Source organism: Danio rerio, chromosome 15 (assembly GCF_052040795.2).
Source record: "Danio rerio strain M-AB ecotype USA chromosome 15, GRCz13ab, whole genome shotgun sequence".
NCBI lineage: Eukaryota > Metazoa > Chordata > Actinopteri > Cypriniformes > Danionidae > Danio > Danio rerio.
Genome location: NC_141035.1, coordinates 1,257,135 through 1,265,000, shown reverse-complemented (window position 1 = coordinate 1,265,000; position 7,866 = coordinate 1,257,135).

The following is a 7,866-nucleotide window of genomic DNA, read 5'->3' as shown; positions in this document are numbered from 1 at the left end:
CCAAAGTGATGCATATGTGCAGAAAATATAGATTCTACACTTTCAAACGAGGTCTGGTGCAATGCTCGCCCTTTAAATCTTAAAGCTAAAGTCGATGACGTCCGCAGAGTTTGAGAGGTTAAACTAATGTCCATGACTTCTCCAAAACTTTATGGGTTTTTCTGCTTTTCCAAAACTTTGCCAGGCCTGGAAAATGCCATGTCAAAAGTCCATGACCGGAAGTTTTTCATGAGCGTCTGAACCCTGTTTATGTACAGTGTATATGAACAATATGCATGTTTTGCATCAGACATAAGAGGAAACAATGCATCAGAGTCATATAATGTGACACGTCCTCATTAGTCTGTGCACTAGAAATCTCTAGTAAGCTCTGGAGAAAGTGAATGTCTCAGAGACGTCTCTGTGGCTTGTTTGAACCGACTTTCGCAGACACTCGTTCCTCTTCTGAGAGTTCATGATCTTCAGCTCTTCAAACCGGAGAAGTTGAAGAAGAAGTGTGGAGCCGGCATTATGAGACCACCTCACACATTTACTGCGGCTTTTATAACAGCGTATGCATCTTTAAATATGCAAATGAGCAGTTTTCTGTAGTTTGTGATTGATGTTTTAATTTTTCCTTTTTTAATTTTTTGATCTTTCTTCCGACAACTTTTAACCTTGAAAAGTGTGGAAAGGTGTCTATTCTGAGCATGTGTAATAGTCTGCAGTGCTCTATTGTCTGTGTTGGTGTTGTACATTACCCTACAAACACCTTGTCATAAACTGCAGCACATTTTCTGCTATTTTACACAAAAGAAGATACTTTGAAGAATGCTGAAAACCTGTAACCATTGACTGCCATAGTGGGAAACAAATACTATGGATGTCAATGGTTACAGGTTTTCAACTTACTTCAAAGATGTCTTCTTTAGTGTTTGACAGGTAAAGAGAGAGCAAATGGTGACCGTTTGAGTTTTTGGGTGAACTATCCCTTTAATTCAGCTTTACACATGCTGAGAAGCATCAATCTTTCTAAAGGAGCTGTTGACAAGGAGTTGAAGCAGAGTTTGGTATTTAAATCTAAATCTGATAAATGAGTTGTGTGTACTAACAGTGGAATGACAGAAGGGGAAAGCGCTAACCTACTGAAATGTGTTTAATACTTTATATAAAGATTTGTTTGGTGCTGTCAGCTTAAAGTTGACTCTCTTATGGAGAATGAAGCCTCATGCACTGCTCAGGTGTGAGTTTTTTTTTTGTGGGTCTCGTCTATCAAATCTGAGCTTTATCTTTTTATTCTCTATTGGATTCGGATCAGGTGATTGGCTGGGCCATTCTACAGCTTGATTTGCTTTCTCTGAAAGCATCCGAAAGCTTCCTTGTCTGTGTTTTGGATCACTGTCTTCAGGAATTGACATTACCTTTTTTTGATAACCAGCCAATGTGGCTAATAGTTTTCCACCTTTACTAGCCATTCACAATTTTCCCTAGCCACAATTTTGTTGTTGGGAAAATATATTTTACATGCATAAATTTGACTTTGGCGTGGGTTGCGGCATGCTAAAATGACTTCATTTAGACGTGTTTTTTCCGCTTGCCTCCTCGTTCATTTAACTGTTTTTTTTGTTTGAGCTTACTCGATGAGCATGAGCAAATGGGTTCTGCTTTCATAAAAAAGTGTCGCATTGCAATTAGCTTTCCTTTACAGGACTTTTGAGGGCTCAACACAATAAGGATTTACCTTTTTCTTTCTCTGGCCACACCAAACTAATTATTTCCTTGCCACAAATGTAAATAACCTGTCAGAACAAGCAAAATACTACTGTATACATGCACTTTTTATTCAACAAAAAAGCTGACATTTAAAAATATATACTCTCACAGATCTTAAACTATGCACAGTGGTCTGTTCTGATCCCAGATCAGCAGTGAACTCTGCAAACAACAACATATTAAAGCAATATTATTGCGAAGGATGATTATTAAATTATATTAACAAAAATAACAGTGCGCGGTAATGAAAGGATAATGCCGCGCATAGGGTTAATGTTAGGCCAGTTAATAATCTGTTCAAAGAATGGTTAAAGCGAAAGTGGCAACAACTGCTGCTGCTTACAAACAATCTCGAGTCCTTGAAGGACTGTGGGTCTGCTTTCCGACCTGCCCCTGTTTTCTACCCGCCGCGCCTGTTCCCGCTAACAGGGGGTGGGTGGAGGTGTTGTTATTTATTCCTGCGCCGCAAGAATTCTGGTCGAGTGATACAGCCGCCGGAATGCAGACCTCTAGTCCAAGGATGGTAATAAAGGAAAGGGGCAATGGTGAGGCAGAGGATTGATTCTCCAGCAGGGCAGACCAAATCCAGAATGACTCCAGAGAACTGGACAGAACATACAGTGATAAAAAAGCAACAGGCCAACAAGAAAGCAGTAAGGAACCCAACAAACTCCCTCAGATCTCGGACCTGCAATCAGCTGAAATCCAAAGCAGGTGGCAGTAAACAAGTGAGGCTACTAATTGGCAAAGACGATCAGCTGTGTGACGTTACACAGCAATATGGAGACAAATTAGAAAGCAAAGATAGAAAAAGCTGTCAGAAAAGAGAGAGAAAGCAAAGTTCAAACCCGGGTTCTGACAATATGGATGCATTTATGCTTGCTATCATCATCTGGGGAAGATTTCAAGTCAACGGCACCTTTAGAAATGTGTTTTCTGAGAAAAATAGTGACGTCTTCAGTACTTATTTCCCCACTGTAATTATCTTCAAGCAAGACAAAACTGGCTGAGAGAGTTTCCAAAACCTAGATCTGTCATGAGTCGAGTTTTCATTACTCTATAAGGCACAGAGCGCAGGGTTTGCTTCATTTCTCATGGCTTTATTTCGGTTCCTGACCCACCGAATAGATGGTACTGTACACTGGTGTGTTTTGGGGGAACTATTAGCACTGAACTAACCGATCCCACAGACCCCGAACAGCCCAGAATGAGGCTCGCGTTGACCTTGTTTTGTCAAACTCTTGTTTTTCTTCTCTCGTTTTTCCCCGAGACTCAGCGGCACTTTCCTCTCCGGACGGTAATGTAATGTATGTGCTTCTCAAGTAGACTCTACAGAGGAGGAATATCTGTGACTTTGCATTTCCCTGCTCCAGATTCTAGATTTAGCTTCGTATTTAGAAAGATGACAAACACTGAAAGAAAAAGGATTCAATTGACTTAAAGTACGTGTTTGCAAATACCTTAAATTGACTGAATGTAAAGAAACAAATTAAATGTAGTAACGTTCAACTTGATTTGTTTGTTTAAATTCAGAATATGACAAAATATAACAAAGAAATGCAACAAAATAAAGCCAGACCTTTACCCAAACATCGCATTAGTAGGCCCACACGAAATCTGGCGTGCAGAAATACTAATATGAACAACCAAGACTCATTCTGGAAACGTAGCCCCGCAGACGTTTCTGGAGGCCGCGAAATACATCCCGGGAGGTACGTAATTGTGCAGTTTTTGTTTTCGCTAATCCGCGAGAGGCTGCTGTGCGTGCTTTATTGCGTCTCGAACGCCTCTCGTGTTCCCGCGCTGTTCTCGCGTAAAAAGCTGCTGTCGAGTGACCGTCTATCCGACTGACTGAATGACTGAACGGCTGGCCAAACGGCAGACCCAGCCACCCTCCTCCTCCTTCCCTAAACCCAATCGAAGATTTACAAAAGCCGTCCAGAAAAAGAAAAGCCCTCGTCTGATTTTGACGGCGTTTTCGAATTTCACCGCATTCTCGCTCCGTTATGAACTCGTTCGCTTTATTTTTTGGATTCTGTTTTTTGTCTCTCTTGATTTCTGGAACCGCTCTTCCCTGGACTCGAACACAGTAGTCGCCGTGGCCAGCTCCTCCTCCGGACCTCCGCTCCGCCGATGTAACACGACGAGCTAACCGAACAAACTAGTTGCGGCGGGAAAGCCCTCCACAAGGAGGAGGTGAGCCGTCAGACAGTGAGCACGAAGAGGAGCGGCGTCACACCTCCCTGTAGCGTTCGCTTGAAAATACGAAATGCAGCCATATATACCTCCAACTACGTAAATCGCAGTCTCCAGAAACATTCCCGAGGCTACGTTTTCAGAACGAGCCTGGGTTGAATATGAAAGTGTTCATTTAAATTAATTTACAATACAGTGTTTAACGTAATATTTCCTGTGTTATATTAGTATACGAGAAACTTGCTTTGTTTACCAAATAAATTAATCTAATTGGATTTGCATTGTAAAGCCTCGTACACACCAGGACGCTTTTCGTTTGCGTTTATCGTCAGTGTTTTTCAAAACGTTTTTCCGGATTCAAACCCAAGCGATTTTCACTGGCGTCGAGCAGAAGAGTATGCAAAATCCCTCCTTGATGATAGATGGTGCTACACAACTTTAAGCGTCAGACAACTGCTTGTAGCCCAGAAGAAGAAGACAGAAAGTCGACACACTTGTTAAAGTCACTGGCGATTCCAACAATCATGGATGATATTGAGGGAAAGGCCTGTGGTTTATATCACAGAAACAGTGTTGAGGCAAATAGAGATGATTCACCTTGCAGTGCTCTTTGCCCTTCTCCTCTCACACACACACACACACACACACACACACACACACACACACACACACACACACACACACTTGACTGATTCAGACACGCTCTCCGTGTGCTGTGTGATCTGTTTGCTCTGACACTTTCTGAACAGACGGCTCAGATCACTGAACACACACACACACACACACACACGCGCGCGCAGTGCTGGTGCTGAAATCACACGGAGCTCAGCTGTCACTCCATCACATCATCACATAAAGCCATAGTGACTACAAAATGAAGCATACTTTTACTACAGGTTATGAAGTAAAACCATAGTAACTAATAAATGAAGCATGGTTTTACTAGTATTTACTGTTTATACTATGATTTTACTTCAGATGCTGTAGTAAAACCGTGCTTTCTGTATTAGTTACTATGGTTTTACTCCAAAATGCCATTAAAATGAATTAAAACTATTATAAATTTTGTGGTTACTGTGGTTATACTACAAAAATCGTAGTTATTTTTTTTAATGAGGGTTGTTTGGGGGTGAGGAGGAGTATCCCCAGAGGAAACAACATGAGTAGAGAATGTTGTCACAGTTAAAATCTGAGAATGAACACAGGGCTAGCCTAGCGCTGTCAGCAAACGTCCCGCTAAATGACAGGAATATGATTAGTAAAGCAGACTCCAGGCTGATTCCCAGGGAAATTAATGGATGCAGGAGAATCCAGGAGACAGCGGTGTTTTAATGAGCCCAACGCTGTCAGGATTTAGGAGACCACACCGACACCATGTCAAGCCAGCGTACAGAAAACCTGATCACGTCTGTCCCTCAACACACACGCGCGCGCGCGCACACACACATTGACAAATCTCAGGTAAACAGTAAGCTGAGGTGACCTTGGTTTAGCAAAAACTGATGGCAGATCAGTCACAATACCTTTCCAACAGCAGTTTTGATCATATTATGTGAACTGTACGCAGAGTCAAAGATATTTAGAGAAGTGAAACTGTTACCTTAAATGCTGTTCATTTTATAGTTACTATGGTTTTACTACAAATGCCAATGTAACCATGCTTTTACTTCAAATACTATAGTAAAACCTTGCTTTATTTAAAAGTTACTATGGGTTTGCTTCAAAATGCCATAGTAAACCAGGGTTATTAGTCATTTAGGGTGTGACTAGCAGTAATATAGGGCGGGGTTATCAGTCATTTAGAGCGGAGACATCAGTCATTTAGGGCGGAGACATCAGTCATTTAGGGCGGAGACATCAGTCATTTAGGGCGGAGACATCAGTCATTTAGGGCGGAGACATCAGTCATTTAGGGCAGAGACATCAGTCATTTAGGGCGGAGACATCAGTCATTTAGGGCGGAGACATCAGTCATTTAGGGCAGAGACATCAGTCATTTTGGACGGAGACATCCTCCATTTAGGGCGGAGACATCAGTCATTTAGGGCGGAGACATCAGTCATTTAGGGCGGAGACATCAGTCATTTAGGGCGGAGACATCAGTCATTTAGGGCAGAGACATCAGTCATTTTGGACGGAGACATCCTCCATTTAGGGCGGAGACATCAGTCATTTAGGGCGGAGACATCAGTCATTTAGGGCGGAGACATCAGTCATTTAGGGCGGAGACATCAGTCATTTAGGGCAGAGACATCAGTCATTTTGGGCGGAGACATCCTCCATTTAGGGCGGAGACATCAGCCATTTTGGGTGGAGCTATCAGTCATTTCGGGAGGGACTATTAATTATTAAGGGTGGACCTATAAGTGCTTTAGTGTAAAGCTATTAGGGCAAGGCTATTAGTTATCTGGGTGTGATTATCATTTATAGCGGGATTATTAATTATTTAGGGTGGAGCCATCAGTCATTTAGGGCTGCTCTATCATATTTTTTGGGTGGGGTAGCAGTAATTTAAGGTGGGATTATCAGTCATTTAAGGTGTGACTAGCAATAATTTAGGAAGGAACTATCAGTCATTTAGTCTGGGTTTATTATTAATTTAGGGTGGGACTATTAGTCATTTAGTACGAGACTACTAATTATTTAGGGTGGAGCTATCAGTCATTTAAGGCGAGGCTATCAGTCACTTAGGGTGGAGCTATCATTCATTTAAGTTAGATCTATGTCATTAAGGGCAGACTATTAATTATTTAGGGTGGAGCTATCAGTCATTTAGGGTGTGACTATCAGTAATTTAGGGGGGAATTATCAGTGATTTGGGGCGGAGCTATAAATTATTTGGGGTGAGGCTATCAGTCATTTAGGGCGGGACTATTAATTATTTAGGGTGGAGCTATCAGTCATTTAGGGTGTGACTAGCAGTAATTTAGGGGGAATTATCAGTGATTTGGGGCGGAGCTATCAATTATTTGGGGCGGGGCTATCAATCATTTAGGGTGTGACTAGCAGTAATTTTGGGGGGAATTATCAGTGATTTGGGGCGGAGCTATCAATTATTTGGGGCGGGGTTATCAGTCATTTAGGGTGTGACTAGCATTAATCTAAGGTGGGATTATCAGTCATTTAGGGTGGAGCTATCAGTCATTTAGGGCGGGGGTAACAGTCATTTAGTCTGGGGATATCATTCATTTATGGTGGGGCTATCAGTCATTTAGTACGGGACTAATAATTATTTAGGGTGGAGCTATCAGTCATTTAGGGTGGAGCTATCAGTCATTTAAGGCGAGGCTTTCAGTCACTTAGGGCGGGGCTATCAGTCATTCAGTCTGGGGTTATCATTTATTTAGGATGGAGCTATCAGTCATTTAGGATGGGACTATTAATTATTAAGGGTGGAGCTATCAGTCATTTAGGGTGGGGCCATCAGTCATTTAGGGCAGGACTATTAATTATTTAGGGTGGAGCTATCAGTCATTTAGGGTGGAGCTATCAGTCATTTAGGGTCGGGCCATCAGTCATTTAGGGCAGGACTATTAATTATTTAGGGTGGAGCTATCAGTCATTTAGGGTGGGGCCATCAGTCATTTAGGGCAGGACTATTAATTATTTAGGGTGGAGCTATCAGTCATTTAGGGCGGGGCTATCAGTAATTTAGAGTGGAGCTATCAGTCATTTAGGGGGGATCTATCAGTCAATTAGGGCGGGACTATTAATTATTTAGGGTGGAGCTATTAGTCGTTAAGGGCAGGGATATCAATAATTTAGGGCGAGGCCATCAGAGCATGTCTCACTTTTGCCCTGCCTTCATCCATTCTTTAATCTTCCTCCATTTTATAAGCAACGCCCAACTGGATGAAAACATGCGCCGCCCTACATTTTCTCATTTCCGGACTGTGTACAAATATATGGACAGCAGAA